This window comes from Stegostoma tigrinum, chromosome 1, assembly GCF_030684315.1.
Source record: "Stegostoma tigrinum isolate sSteTig4 chromosome 1, sSteTig4.hap1, whole genome shotgun sequence".
Lineage (NCBI taxonomy): Eukaryota > Metazoa > Chordata > Chondrichthyes > Orectolobiformes > Stegostomatidae > Stegostoma > Stegostoma tigrinum.
The window spans coordinates 131,146,769-131,163,350 of record NC_081354.1 but is presented as its reverse complement, the minus strand read 5'-3'; the positions used below and the strand labels follow the sequence as shown (position 1 = coordinate 131,163,350).

The 16,582-nt window shown below is 40.9% G+C and overlaps 1 protein-coding gene across 2 annotated transcripts in view; it reads right to left on the bottom strand.

Moving 5' to 3' along the window:
* Positions 1–16,582, bottom strand: part of fgf10a (fibroblast growth factor 10a) — a 150,147-nt gene that overhangs the window by 123,799 nt on the left and 9,766 nt on the right. Inside the window, exon 1 of one of the 2 annotated variants that reach the window (XM_059648605.1) lies at positions 3,697–3,801. The exons of the other annotated variant lie outside the window; for it this stretch is intronic. The gene's annotated coding sequence lies outside the window, so the exon portion shown is untranslated. Of the gene's footprint in view, positions 1–3,696; positions 3,802–16,582 lie in introns of those variants that run through there. 2 annotated transcript variants of the gene reach the window in all.

Below are 16,582 nucleotides of genomic sequence, written 5' to 3'. Positions count from 1 at the left end.
GCATTCCAGAGATGAGGTGAGTGTGACTGCTGTTAACTTCAAGGTTACATTCAACTGAGAGTGGCATCAAACAGCTCTGGCAAAACTGGATGCATTGGGTATTGGGGAAAATTCTTCACTGGTTGGAATCATATCTGGCACATAGGAAGATAGTTGTGGATGGCTGGAGGTAAATCATCTCAACTCTAGGACAACCAGAATGTTGCTGATGTTGGAAGATTTGAGCTATATGGAGAATCTGAAAAGGCTGGGCTATTGTTCTAGGAGTGTCGGAGGCTGAGGGGTGACCTGAGAGAAGTTTATAAAATCATGAGGGGCATGGATAGGATGAATAGCCAAGATCTTTTCCCCAGGGTAGGGAAGTCCAAAACTTGAGGGACTAGGTTTAAGGTGAGAGGGGAAAGATTTAAAAGAGACTTAAGGGGTAAGATTTTCAAGGAGAGGATAGTGAGTGTATGGAATGGGCAGCCAGAGGAAGTGGTGGAGGCTGGTACAATTACAACATTTAAAAGGCATCTGGATGGGTATATGAATAGGAAGGGTTTAGAAGGTGATTGGTCAAATGCAGGAAAATGGGTCTAGACTAATTTAGGATATCTGGTTGACATGGACGAATTTAACCCAAGGATCTGTTTCCAAGCTGTACACCTCTATGACCTTAATTGGGAATGTTTGCTGATGGTTGCATAATAGTTAGCGACAGTCACCACTCCTCAGATACTGAAGCAATCCATGTTCAAATGCAACAAGTTCCAGATAATATCCAGGCTTGGGCTGACAAGTAACATTTGTGCCACACAAATACTAGGGAATGACCACCTCCAGTAAGAGCCAATCTAACCATTACCCCTTGACATTAAATGTGTCATCATCACTGAATCACCATGATCAACATAATTGGGGATAGTATTGACTTAACCGGACTTGCCACATAAACACAGTGTCTACAACAGCAAGTCAGAAGCTTGGAATACTGTGATGAGTAACTCTGTTCCTGACTTCCCTAATCCTGTCCACCATCTGCAAGGCACAAGTCAGGAGTGTGATGGAATACTCCCGACTTGCCTGGGTGAAGTGCAGACACAACAATACTCAAGAAGCTTGACACCATCCAGGACAAAGAGCCCGCTTGATTGGCATTACATCCACAAACATCCACTCCCTCCACCACTGACTTTCAGTAGCAGCAGTGTGTGCTAACTATAGAATGCACTGCAGAAATTCACCATAAATCCTCAGACAACACCTTCCAGATACAGCCACTGCCATCTTGAAAGACACGGGCAGCAGGCAAATACGAAAACCACCACCTCCAAATGCCCCTCCAAGTCTCTGACCCATCCTAACTTTGGAAATATATCATTGTCACTTAACTGTCGTTGGGTCAAAATCCTGGAATTCTCTCCCTAAGGACATTGTGGGTCTTCCGACTGCACGTGGTCTGCAGCATTTCAAGAAGACAGCTCACCACCACCTTCTCAAAGTTATTTGGTAATTAACAATAAATGCTGGTCTGCCAGCGAGGCCCACATACGATGTGTGAGTAAAAAAAAAATGAGAGCTGGAAGGATTGTGAAGCGTGGGGCCCAAAGATTCACCTCACAGCACAGGATGGTTATCAATTGAATGGGTAAAGTAGAAATTGTTGAAAAAGGGAAAAAGGCATGAGAGAACTTCTGAATAGGGGGGAGAGGACCTCCGCATGAATAGTTGTATCTGTTGCTGGACATTTGAGTTTTATTCGTAATAACATAAGCAAAAAGGGAATGTTCCCCCTATTCATACTTTAATGCAATTATAAAAGTACGCATATTGTATATTTGCATAAAGGGCAAGTTCCATACAGTCCCTCTACATAAAGTTAAAAAGAAATTTACTCAGTTGTGATCATAAACCAATGACGGCAGCAATAGAATATTTTGGGCCTTAAATTCCCTATTTATCGGGAGAATAGAGATGAGTTGGATCATTTACTGGGGATTGTAATGGGAGGTGGAGAGAAGGAGGAGGCTAGAATACAAGGTGGAGCCAAATGTGACATCTAGCAATCCCAGGAAATGCACCCATCATAAATTTGTTAGCTTTAAAGAAACTGTCATCAGCTGAAAGCTGGTGTGAGTTCCTTTGAGGTTCTCATAAAGGTTTCAAAAATGCTCATAGACGACTTCCTGAGGGTTTTAATAGCATTTTTAAAGTCCCCTTTGCAGCTTTACTAGAATGACCCGAGTTTGTTCTTCAGGCATTTATAGGCCTAGCTGAGCAGATGTGTGCTGCTCTACTTTCATTGGCTGAACAGACCTAACATCTCTTTTCAGATGTGGGATTTCTGCCTTATTATTTAAGATTCAATCCATATACTATGGGGAAATCTATGGCACACAACAGGCCTTAGTTCCTGCTGTACATAAAATGCTGAAGCTTAGAACTGCTTTCTATAACTTACATTGAAAAGAAATTGCTCCATTAGCTGCCCCTCACTTGGAGCTACAATGAGCTGGTGAGGCTGAGTGCTATATCAGTCTTTCAAATAAAACACAGCTCCCTTTTATTAGTTTACATCACATGTTATTTCTTCATGAACAATATCAATTAAAATGTTTTTTTGTGAACTATCTCAGTTGGTTTCTGCTGTTAAAGCTAGCTCTTTCATATTTAAATCATAGCAAATAAAATGCTTATGATATTATTCAAAGATAATATAATTGTTGTATTAAGGTATTTCTTGTACCCTGCACAATTTCAGATCATTGTGCCTTGGGGCATTGAGTTAGAGTCCAAAATTGTCTTTGAACATAGAAAATTGCCTTCTAACAAGGTTTTCCCTGTTGGCTTGCTATGGTCAACTTGCTTCCATTGGGCATATCCTATTCCACACAAAATGTAGCTCCTATAGAATCATTGCCTTTACCAATTCATTGTTGGGTCCCCATCCCTCAAGCATATTAATATCTTATTTCTTGTCTGTGAGTTCCTGCAGAGTGTGATGCGCCTCCACCTTTGCAAATCCCCTCATCCTTAGGTTGCAATGTGTACCTGTCTATTCTTTGATCTCTGGCCTTCACTTTTGTCCTGAAAACCTTTAGCTCTCTTATGCTTACATTCTGCAATAGTCTTTAAACCCATTTCCCTTGGAAATTCTATTCCTTTATTCAAAAGTCTCAAATTCACTTCTTTGTTATCATCTTCAATTACTACCCTTAACACATCTTGCTGTCTGGCTATTTTTGCCTCTGAACCACTTTGAGCCTTCTATTGTATTAAAAATGTTTTTGGGGCTGTTAACTTGTGGGAACCCTTTTACTATTCCTATATATTGGTTTTACTGAACCTTAGTAACATTAATCTACAACATATTTCTTATGCTTATTATAAAGTATTATTAGTAAAATAGACAATACTCCAAAACATTTCTTAATTCACGGTGTTCTTGAAATGAACAATGAAATTTTATTTACTTTAGATTTTAATGCAGAATTAGCACTATTTAAAATTGCGAAAAGGCAGTATATTTCGAAAGCTTTACAAAACTCTGATGGTTAGCCCACATACAAAACACGCTTGGCCTACAGCTTTGTAAAAAAGAAAATCGTTGCAGTTTTCAGAAGTAACACAAGCAAATCAAATTTCCTAATGCATTGCTGTAGTTCATAACAGTACGAAACTTTCGTTTACATGCTATCCCCCCAGGGAACTTACCAAATTGACGAGCTGAATTGAAGGCACAAGTACTTGAGAATAATTTCAAGAAAAGGAAATAGCTGCAGTCTCAGTAACTCAGAGACTGTCTAAGAATGTCTGTTTTATAATATTTCACCAAAGGAATCTCTCTACAATGCATGATGTGTACTGTGATTCATGCTTTCAAAAGGCTTTGTGCTCTTACTGACTGCACATTCTCTTCCTTCACTATTATGCACCTTTTTTGCGTTTTTTTTAAGAAGCCTTTGTTCATTGTGCTGAGAGTCCACAAAAGAAGCAGCAAATCTACTCTTTTGTACTGGTAGTTGGATACCATGTCAAAGTGTTCAGTTTAGCCAAATGGAACTTGCATCACTTTGGCCATTGGCTGGGTCTCCGGTTGTGGCTTGAAACTCAACAGAGTAACTTGAGAGCTCTGTTCAATTTCTCTTCACTTGGCTTTCATAGACCAGTACTTTATATTTCACCTCATCTGTCTGCTATCATGTTAACAAGCTGAAGTGAATCTCTGCAGTGTATTGACAACATAATAAAACTGGATTTGGATTTCACCCTGTGAAGAATGACTCATTTCTTGGTTTAAAAATTCTAGCTAGGTGCTTTCATCTGCTTCAGTGATCAAAACAGCTGACTTAGCAGATGACCAAATGAGATACAAAAAACTAACTTAGTTTCACTGCCCAAGCAACAGTTTTGTTGTCTCTGAATCTGTCTGCTTACAAGTACCTACTCTAAAGAGAATTACGTGAACAAATGATTAAAAGTGCAAAGGTTGTGGGAAGGAAGGGGTGATGAAACAAAGGATCTACAACATTTTAAGGTAACAATTTTAAGGTAACAATTAGAAGAGAAATCGTCTGTAAAAATGACAACAGAATGACAAAACAGAAGGATATACAAGGCACAAATTATGGTTACTACCACAAGAGTGACAATGTTTTCTCCATTTAAATCAAGATGAGCACCAATAGAAATTTTAGTTATGTTGTTATTGCATTAAATTTCAGTGAAAACCTGATGAAATTGCATCATTAGGAATGGCCTTGGGATAGATTTTATGACCCTCTCCCTATCAGTCTGATGGTGATGGGTTGTAGATGGGGAGCTATGAAACACGGTGTGGAGCCTGCCAGGTGACTTCCTGTCCACCACCAAACTTTATCCAACTTAATGGTCAGAGGCAGCCCATAGAATCTTAGGGCTCATGACCCTGAAGTGGCAAGTGAAGTGCCTCATCTTGTCCATGTGCTATTTTACCAGTGACATGGCAACCACAAGCCATTTGGGTAAGCTGGAAAGTTTTTTCTTGGAAAACTGGTGTCGGGCAATTGTTTTTTCCACACCTCAGGTGAATTTCCTCAAGTTGTTACAGTTCCAGTTGGAAGACCCAACACTGTCAACATTTCAGATGATGAGCAGGGAACTCACGCCCCTTCTTGATTCACCTGCTCCTTGAAACCAGCTTGAGCATCCCATCCATTGTCAAAAACCTTGTCCCAGGCCAAATGAATTTATGTTTAAATAGGAGTCAATTTAATCAGCTTTTTTGAGTTCACAAAGAGTGAGTTGTTTGCTATTAAATATGAGAAGAAATAATGATGCAACACAGATACGCACAAATTAAAGGTAAGGTCGCCAACATCCATAATACTTTGCTTTTATTTTATATCCTTACCTTACTTGATGCCTATATGGGTCATGGAGTCATTAAGTCATACAGTATAGAAACAGTTTCTCCGTCCACTATGTCTATACTGACCGACAAACCATACTAATCCCATTTACATACACTTGATTCATACTCTTTTATCGCTTTGCATTTTAAGTACTTATCCAGATACTTCTTAAAAATTGCTTGGGTACTTGCCTCCACTATCCTTTCAGGCAACACATTCCATATTTTTACCACACCCTGGTTGAAAAAATGTTTCCTCAGAGCACTTACTCCTCACCCTAAACTTATGTCCTCTGGTCTTAGACATGTCTGCCTTTGGGTAATCTCATGATTTCTTTGTCCATGGACAATGTTCAGCATCATTCAAGACACCTTAGATACTTGTAGAACAAAGAAGAGTATAGCACAGGAACGGGCCCTTCAGCCCATCAAGCCTGCACTGACATGGTGTATTTCTAAAGTTATTATCCAGTCTCTCCTCATGATAAATGTCTTTTCAACCCAGGCATCACCCAGGTGAAACAAAAACACATTTGCTGGAAAAGCTCAGCAGGTCTGGCAGCATCTGTGGAGGAGAAAATAGAGTTAACGTTTCTGGCCCCGTGACCCTTCCTCAGAACCGATGGTGGCTGGGAAAACATCAGTGTATATGCAAAATATAGGGATGTGGGTGGGATAGGGAGTAAACAATAGGATAGAGGCCAAAGACAGAGAAAGACAGCTGTGAACGATCAGGCTGGGAGGGTGAATAGTTGTTAATGGGGACTGTTAGTGGCTAACAACAGGGGTTGTGTAATGGCAGGCTACGTGGTGTCAAAGCCTCGTGTGTGGTGTAGGGGCTGGGACATGGGAGAGTTTAGGTCCTAAAATTATTGAACTCGATATTGAGTCCAGAAGGCTGCAGGGTCCCCAAGCGGAAAATGAGGTGCTATTCCTCCAGCGTAATAACAAAGTGTGGAACTGGATGAACACAGCAAGCCAAACAGCATCTTAGGAGCACAAAAGCTGACATTTCGGGCCTAGAAACATTAACTTTTGTGCTCCTAAGATGCTGCTTGGCCTGCTGTGTTCATCTAGCTCTACACTTTGTTATCCCGGATTCTCCAGCATCTGCAGTTCCCATTATTTCTGATACTGTTATTCCTCAAGCTTGTGTTGGGCTTTACTGGAACACTGCAGTAAGCCAGAGACACAGCTGTTGGCCAGGGAGCAAGGTAGTGCATTGAAATGGCAAGGCAACAGGTAGTTCAGGGTCTTTTTTGCGCGCAGAATGTAGATGTTCTGCAAAGCAGTTGCCAAGTCTACGCTTTGTTTCCCCAGTGTAGAGGAGACCACATTGTGAGCAGCGAATGCAGTAGACTAGATTCTGGGAAGTGCAGGTGAAGTATTGCTTCACCTGGAAGGTATGTTTGTGCCCTTGGATACTGGGGAGGGAGGAGGTAAATGGGCAGGTGTTGCACCTTCGCCAGTTATAGAGGAAGGTACCGTAGAGCTGTAGGAAGGTGGTGGGGTGAAGGAAGTGTGAACCAGGGTGTCCCAGAGGGAACAGTCCCTGCAGAAGATGGACAAGGGAGTGGGGGAGGAATATGTGTCTGGTGGTGGCATCTTGCGCAGAAATGGCATCTGATGATCTTCTGGATGTAGATGCTGTTGGGATGGTAGGTGAGGATATGGGGAACACTATCGCTGTTGTGGGAGGGAAGAGGAGGGGTGACATCAGAAGTGCAGTAGATGGGTTGGACCCAATTGAGGATCCTGTTGACAATGGAGCTGCGGAATCCTTGGTTGAGGATGAATGTGGACATTTCGGAGGCTCTCTTATCGAAGTTGGCCTCATCTGAACATATGCGACAGAGGGGGAGGAACTGAGAGAATGGGATGGAGTCTTCACAGGAATTGGGGTGTGAGGACGTATAGTCCAGGTAGCTGTGGGAGTCGTGGGTTTGTAATAGATATTATTCACCCAGGTGAATCTCCTTCACACTGTCTCCAGCACGATCATACCCTTCCTGTAGTGTGGTGACCAGAAATGCTTAAGTACTCCATCTGTAGTCTAACCAATGTTTTATAAAAATTGAAAGAACTGCGGATGCTGTAATTTCAGGAACGAAAACATAAGTTGCTGGAAAGGCTCAGTAGGTCTGGCAGCATCTGTGAAGAAAAATCAGAGTTAACGTTTCAGGTCCTCAGAACTGATGGTAGCTAGCAAAACGTCAGTTTATATGCAGAAAATAGGGATGGGGAAAGGAGTAAAGGATAGGTGGGGATATAGCCCAAAGAGAGAGAAGAACAGTTGGATAGACAAGGAGTTGATAACAATCTGGCTGGGAGGGGAAATAGGTGTTAATGGAGACTGTTAATGACTAACAATAGATGGTATGTAATGGCAGGCTCTGTGAGTACAAGGCCTGGTGTGTGAGATAGGGGAGTAGGACATGGGAGTTCAGGCCCTAAACTTATTGAGCTTGATATTGAGCCTGGAGGGCTGCAGGGTCCCCAAGCAGAAAGCAATATGTTGTTCTTCCAGTTTATGTTGAGCTTTCCTGGAACAGTGCAGCAAGCCTGGCACAGAGATGTTGGCCAGGGAGAAGGGTGTTGTGTTGAAGTGGCAGGCAACAGGGAGCTCAGGGTCTTTTTTTGCGAGCAGAATGTAGATATTCTGCAAAGAGGACACCCAGTCTACATTTTGTTTCTCCAATATAGAGGAGACCACATTGTGAGCAGCATATGTAGAAGTCTAGATTGTGAGAAATACAGGTAAAGGTATGATTGGGGCTTTGGATACTGGGGATGGTGAAGGTAAATGAGCAGATATTACAGATTATGAGCAGATGGTTGCAGGGGAAGGTGCCATGGGGCTGTGGGGTATGTTGTGAGTGAAGGAAGACTCCTCCCTTGTCCTCCCAGCTTTCTGCAGGGATCGTTCCCTCCCAGACACCCTGGTCTACTCTTCCTTCACACTGCAAAAAAAAACCGCTGAGCCTCCAGTTACCTGCCACTTTTACGCACCGCCCTGCTCCCTGGCCAACATCTTTGTCTCTGGTTTGCTACAGTGTTCCAGCGAAGCTCAACGCAAGCTGGATAAATAACTCCTCATTTTCCGCTTGGGGACCCTACAGCCCTCTGCACTCAATATTGAGTCCAATAATTTTAGGGCCTAACCTCTCCCATGACCTCACCCCATACCCCATACACCAGGCCTTGTTACCACATAGCCTGCCAATACACACTACTTAACATTCTCCATTGACAGCTATTCACCCTCCAGGCCAGATGTTGATCAACTCCTTTGTCTGTCCAACTGTTTTCTCTCTCTTTGAGCAGTATCCCCCACTTATTGTATACTCCTTACCGCTCCCCCACCCTATCTCCTGCATATAAACTGACATTTTCCTAGGTACCGTCAGTTCTGAGGAAGGGTCACCTGACCTGAAATGTTAACTGTGATTTTTCTTCACCGATGCTTCCCGACCTGTTGAGATTTTCCATTAACTTCTGTTTTTGTTCCCAAAGTTATGTAAATTTGCCTTCAAACCCAGTGAAACATTAAGGTTTGAGAGATGATGTCAGCATGTGGACTTAATTTGACATTATAAGGATTTAAATACATGTGCCCAGACCTAGTGCTCTGGCCTTCATCAGTCAGGGTATTGAGTATTGAAGTTGGGAAATTATGATGCAGTTGTACAGGACATTGGCGAGGCTGCACTTGGAGTATTGTGTTCCGTTTTGGTCACCTTGCCAAAGGAAGGATGTTATTAAACTGGAAAGAGTGCAGAAGAAATTTACAAGGATGTTGCCAGGACTGAAGAGACTGAGTTATAGGGAGTGGTTGGACAAGCTAGGGCATTTTTTCTTTAGAGCATAGGAGACTGAGGGGGGATCTTGTAAAAGTGTATAAGATCATGAGAGGCATAGTTAGGGTGAATACACTCAGTCTTTTTCCCATGGTTGTGGAATCAAGGACTACAGGGCACCAGTTTAAGGTAAGAGGGGAAAGAATACATGGAAATCTAAATGGCAATTTTTTTTTACACAGAGGATGATACACATATGGAATGAGCTGCCAGCGGAAGTGGTTGAGGCAGGTTTAACAACATTTAAAAGGCATTTGGACAAACACATGGATAGGTAAGCTTTAGAAGGATATAGGCCAAATGCAGGGAAGTGGGGTTAGTGTGGATGGACATTTTGGTGAACAAGGAAACTTTGGGCCAAAGGGCCTGTCTCCCTGCTGCAGGGCTGAGTGACTCTATGATTATGACTCCATTTGAAGAACCTTGAGGTAAAATCAATTTTTTCTTAGGTGAAGAGATTATGTTTGAGAGAAGATTGATCATGAGTTCTGATCACTCATGTCTTGAAACTACTGATTTGTATCCTTTAAATTTTAGAACATGAATCAACAAAGTGGAGGAAGAAAAGCTGATGGGAAAGAGAGAATTCATGTTATTCTAACAATTTGAAAATGATACCACTCAGTGATTGGCCTGGCTTTACACGAAACGTGTGTGTGTGTGTGTGTGTGTGTGTGTGTGTGTGTGTGTGTGTGTGTGTGTGTGCGCGCACACGCGCGCATGTATATGGGCATGTGTGTTTGTGCACGTGTGTGTTTGTGCACGTGTGTGTGTGTTTGTGTGTGTGTGCACGTGTGTGTGCACATGTATGTGTGTGTTTGTGTGTGCGCACTTAAGTGTTTGCGTGTGTGTGTCTTTCTGCATTCTACTTGTTTTTATTTCAATATAAGCAAGTTAGTACTTTCAAAGTATGCCTGTTTCAAGAAAATGTATAAGAAATGACACAAGGCAAGAAAAATAGGACGTTCTGGCAGCTTCTTGCCTCTTTTCAGCCATTCTTGGGTGGGGATAAGAGAGGGTAGAGGGCTTTGAACAAAATTTATGGATAAGCTGAGTAACAATGGGAAGGTGTGGATGGGTGACAGAAAAGTTGAGTGGTGCTCAAAAGAGGAGCAGGGCTTATAACTGAATTGAATTGGTGGATGACTAGAGGGAAGATGCAATGGAGAAATAAAGCATTCTCAAATGCACAATGGAAACAAGTGAAAAACATATTTGATTGAGGAAGGGATTGAAAAGGAATCACTGAGAGGCATGATAACTCTGCAATCCCAACATCAAATGCAATCTGTAACAACAAGGCGCAGAGCTGGATGAACACAACAGGCCATGCAGTATCAGAGGTGCAGGAAAGCTGACTTTTCAGGTCTGGACCTTCTTCAGAAATCTATAACTGCTTTTATCTCTTTTCTTCACTAGTCCACGTCATACTTACCACCTCTGAAGCAGAAGGGAGAAAGGACAGAGTAAGATACACTCCCACAATCTGTAAAGGGAAGTTCACACTTTGTCTGAAGTAATTATGAGTGATATCATGAGATATCAACTAACATAGGTGAGTTAACATTTCCACAGTGCATTGTTCATGATGTCAGATAATAGGCTGTGTTGACAAGAGCCATGGTTTTAATGCCATTTAATGTATACTGTATTGCTGAACAGATGTGAGTGTGTTGGCTTTTGCTGGGCAGAAAATCTAACTACTGCACAAGTCATGAGCAAGTAAAACTTTGTTATTGCATATGATAGGAGGATGCAGTTTAAAGGCCATTTGTAAACTTCAACTCTAATTTAAAAATCAGCAAGAATTTCTTTCTTCCATCTTATTCTGCACGCTTGAACATGCGATGGTTGCAGAGTAACAGATTAAAACAATTTATAAATGATTTGGTCAAACAATTTATCTTGTCTTTTGGCGTTTGTCCTGTGCTCCTTAGGCTTCTCTAAAATATAAACGGTGTTGCAGTTGAAAAGTCAGGCATTTCATAGAATCGCCTGACAGAATTCTGTAACTGGCTGTATGGGAGTGTATAAGGAAGAAAAAAATATGGATGACTACCATCTGATTGTCCTTGTATTTCTGAATTACCCCTCTAACAGTTCCTTACAATATTTTGAACACAGAGTCAAAGAGCTGTATTTTGTGGTCAACGGCAGAGCAATATTCCCCACTTCCAGACTCAAAGCAGGTCCTATGCAATCTCGAGTGTGGGTTTCACTTGCCCTGACATTAATTTAAATCTGATGCCAAGTCAAAGTGCCAGTAATAGTGATTCTACTAAATGTGTTAATGAACCAATCACATTGAAGTACACCCATTGAGAGCAAAACAGGAAGTAGAATTCACTAATTTTCTTCATCCTGAAATAAATTTTACAGGGAGTGAAATAATTGATTGCAGCATTCACAAGGGATTAAGCTAGAAATTGAAATATGAATAAACGCTTAAAAAGTATTAAAAATATTTTTCATTTATTATGGAGAAATTTGACATTTCACAAAATTAAAGTTAGTTTTCAGACTTAGAAAGATTTTACATTAGTAATTGTAAAATTAGTGTTTGGTTAAAATCTCACTAGTGCCTTAGTCAAAAAATGTAAAATGTTCAAGGGTTGTTATTGTAAGGATTATAACATTTCTTGTCAATTTGGTTACTTTTAATTGTTTGTTGGGTGAGGGAATTTCAACCATGAAATCAACGGAATGAATTTAATCACGGACAGCAGCTTCAGTGTTTTCATTTTACCCTAAGAGTTACAGCCATTTTCACAGTAACGATACTAATGCTGACACTTTCACCATTACAGTTAGTGTAAAAACAAAGTCAAAACAAGTGGACCTCTATCTACCTTCTATCAACACTGCTACACAATCAGCTAATTGGGAATGAATCTGGTGTGATGAGAAGTTGCCGATCTTACTTTTTCATAACATTTATTTTCTGTGAACAGTTACTTCTGGTAAAACTACCATGAACCAGATCAGGAGAACTTTCGTGAGAAGTAGATATAAGCATGTTAAGGCTGAACGTAAGGGAGAGTAACTTACTATCAGCAGGAGGATAATTTAGCAGACCAACTACAGGCCAATAAAAGTAACGTGCAGAGCTGCTTGCAGTAGCAGAGAAAAGGAATAGACAAATTATTCTTGTATTCAAACCCTACAAGCATCCGGTTGTAAAGCAGGCACTTCAATGCCTGAACTGAGGATGTTGACCTTTCTAAGTCATTGTATTCATGTGGTTTAGCGTACAAGGTGTCTCATGGTGTCTGACAGGCAGCCGGAGGTAGAACTGTTTTGGATTAACTTTAAGTGATAATGAAAACCATGACATCGCCTTTAGTAGGATATTAGTTCTTTCTAATGTCTCATACCCAACAACGGAAGTCTGACCGTGCTTCACACTTTTTGATTCTGAACTCAAATTAAATATGGCATTTGTCAGAATGAGTACACGAGGAGCCGATAATTTTCTCAAGCCTTATAGAAGGTAAAGCCTCAACATTGCTATGAGAGATGAACATACTAATGAGAAGGCAGATACCATTATTTCCCCATCGTTACTGGGCGTTTGGACATTATTAGATTAGATGCAAATAAAAGATGATTAGCAATGCCAACAGATGTCAGGATAATGTGTAAGGAGGTGAATGTATGTAAACAATTATAGGTTAAGAAAAAAACTTTGTAGGATCACACTAAAGTTTATTCCAGTTTTGTGACTGTAACACCGTAGAAGACGAAATAATTGAACTTCATGAAAAATCATCATCTTATTCACTGTCCTGCATTCTTATTTATTGTGGTAACATGGGAGGTTTCCATTATACAACAGAATTGTGAGGCCACAGACTAGGAGGGCTGGTTTTCATTCCACAGTAGTGCATGACATTCAATAATAATAACCAGCCCAATGGAAAGGATCTCATGCTTATAGATTATGTGATTCTTGCTATTCAAAAAAAATCATAAAATAGTCATTTAAAAACAGTGTATAACTTGTTACAATTGATATTGATTGTTATCTGATCTTCTGTTATTGGCTTCATCCTTATTGGTTTGCTGAAACCACAAAAGATAGGAACTGTTGCCTCTGATGTCTTGTGGAGGTCTATTGTGGAAGACTTCCTCTGATTACTACAGTTAGTAACACATAAGGTGGTGATAAGATTTCTCTGAAGCTAATCAAATTTAGATGCACACTTTAAAAGCAGATTAAGATTTCACTCGCACAATTGACTGTAGGAAATCTCTCCACAATATTAACAATGTACAAACTGATTGGAGGCAAAAGAAATCTTCTTGATAATAACTTGCTAGTGGGAGCATCCACAGGTGAAATTTTGACACACAATTCATCAGTTTAAAACTGGTTGACTAGATTGGCAACTGCAACTTAACTGGCAGGCCTTTCTTTGTTCTGGTACACAGGCACCATCAGTGAACTAGATCTCATGTTAGGAAGACAATCCAAAATCTGTAACGCCAGGCTAAACTTCCCATTCCACTTTAAAGCTACTAAGCAAATAAAGATTTAAAGATGGACGAATGACAGTTACAATTGTTTAAAGAAACTGGTATCCAAGTCTGTCTCAATAAAAATCGAAAGAAGTATGGATGCTGTAAATCAGAAACAAAAACAGAAATTGCTGGAAAAGCTCAGCAGGTCTGGTGGCGTCTGTGAAGAGAAATCACAGTTAATGTTTTGGGTTAAGTGACCCTTCCTCAGAACTAGAGTTGTATTTCTATTTCCAACTCTCTCTCATAACTAGAATGAAGCAAAAGCACCTTCAGAATTTAATGTCATAAACTTCTCTTCATTTGATATGAGCCATGGGGCTAGCTTTCAAATTTTCTACAAAGGGATCACCCTTATGCTCCATACAAAAAGCAGGACACTTGACAATGGTTTGACATTTGCTTAATGACCACAGCCACAATCTCATGCAGCCGGAAATGATTCACAAGTTGGGAAAGTTGTTTTTCGTCAGTGTTGGGAAATGTTGCAAGTTTAAAGATTAAAATGACCAGGCAGAAACCTCTGGAAAATTGGCAATGCATGAATGAAAATGATACTTCATCGCCTTGTGATGCCTTACTCATTTCTAGTAAAAAAAATGTGCATTTATACTGTACTTTCAGTATACTAAATCATCCCATTGTGTTTCAAAGAGTATTATAAAGAAGAATTTAACACTAATCCATGTTAGAGCAGATGAGCAAAGCCTTGATTGAAGTTTTAAGGGAAATCTTAAGGAACAAAATACAAGCAGAGGAAATTCCCCTTACACACTTCAGTGAAGCAATTCCTCTATCCTTACCTGGTCTAGCCCACAGGTGACTCCAAACCCACAGCAATGCAGCTGATTCCTTAATTGCAGCCCCAGGTAATAAATTCTGCCTTAGTCAGTGATGTCAGATGGACTTGGCAATTGGACAATACCAATGCTGGAAAGACTAAGATCTGGATGTTCAAGAGACCAGAATTAGAAGAGTGCTTGTATTTCAGTGGTTGTGGAGTGGCGGAGATTGTAGCTGAAGAGTCATCTGGACTCGAAATGTAAGGATGCTCCCTATCCATGGATGCTGTCTGACCCACTGTGATCACCAGCATTTGTTGCTTTCAATATAGATTCCAACATCTGCAGTAATTTGCTCCTAGAGAGGACCAGATCCATGAAAACAGAGATGAAAATTTGAAAATTGATCTTTTGGTTAATTGTGAGTTAATGCAAATCAGTGAGCACAGGGTGAAGGGTGAATGGAACTTTGTGGGGGTAAAGACACATTTAGCAGAGGCTTGGATGATTAAAGTTAGAATGTGGGACGTTGACTGGGAATACATTAAAGTACTCAAACGTAGAGATGAGGAAGTTATTAGCGAGTTTTTAGTAGTGGGTGAACTGAGACAAGACAGGGTCAGATGATTTTATGGAAATAGGTGTAGACATTCGTACCCTATTGGTCTAAGGCCTTTGATGCTATTTCTGCAAATCACCACAATACAAAATTTTAGGTTACTTCAAACAATTGTTTTTTGTGTGATGTAGCAAATGGCCTTGTGTAAATGTAAATCACTGTTAATACCTGCACCTCGTTCAGTCTCTGTGCGGGTGAAGTAGTTCCTGAATTCTCGGGGCTTGCCTCCTTACCTTGCCCCATAGTGATATCATAGCAGGATCCATGGCTTCAGTCACTCAGAGAGAATGAGTGAGAAAGCTTGGGGAAGGGGAGTGTCTTCCTAAATTTTGCACATTCATGCTGCCAAAAATCTTTACCACAAAGGAATTAAAAAAAGGTTTGGGCAAGGCAGAATCTTCTAGAAGGAATTGGGCAGTGAGAGGGCAAGTGAGTGACCCTTGCTCTTTGGATGGGGTAGGGGGTTCGGTGGAGAGGGGAGGTGGGGGCTGGCTGCTGAGGGGGTCAGTGTTCAGCCTGTTTAGCTGTCAACTTCTCGGTGTGAAAGACAAAATCATTGCCTTTGCATTAATGTCATGAAGTTGTTACTTAAAAGGCACCAGTACAAGTGTGCAGCTGATGCAACACAGAAGAGCACTCTGGCTCTCCGTTAGGGTACCTGCAACATTATATTATGGCTTTTCGTAACTCTGAAGAAGAGTCATATTGCACTTGAAACATTAATTCTGTTTCTCTCTCCACAGATACTGCCAGGCTTGCTGAGTTTCTCTATGTCTGTTTCCAGCACATGCAGTATTTTGCTTTCATTCAAGGATAATGGTTGCACTCTGCAGTGTAAGAGGCGCAGTCTATTTCAGCCATCGTGATCTATGATCCAAGATATATTTCTGAAGCAGCTAGAGCTTTAAATCCTTACAATTGTTTTACAATCGGTATGACCTAACAGATCAATCTTTGTGGCTTGATTCTGCTTCAAAAAGACACTTGTGGAAAAGGCTTTTTAAATTCCCTTGAATGGTAGACCAGGCTCTATGGGCTGAATGGCATACTTCTGCTCCTATGTTTTACAGTCTCACAGTGATTGAAGATGAGATTCTAGGGTCAGAGCATTCATGTAGTGGTATTCATTTGTGCACCAGCACAGAGACATTTACCTGAATGAGTGAATGTTCTCCATTAGGTTCAGGGTCACAGTTAGATTCAGGTCCCTGCCCAACCTCAATGTAGATGCTAAGGCTCAGAATTCAGCCATAAGGGACCTAATGGAGAAGCAAAGGCAAACAGGGGAACATCAAGCAGTGAAGCTAGATGCCATGAATAGACCAGAATGCAGGTTGCAGGTGTTCTTCAAAGTTCTGTCTCCTCTTGTTGCTCTGGCACAGAAGCACCTGACTGCTTCCATGGAAAGGGTAGTGTCTGCTAGGCCCAGCAG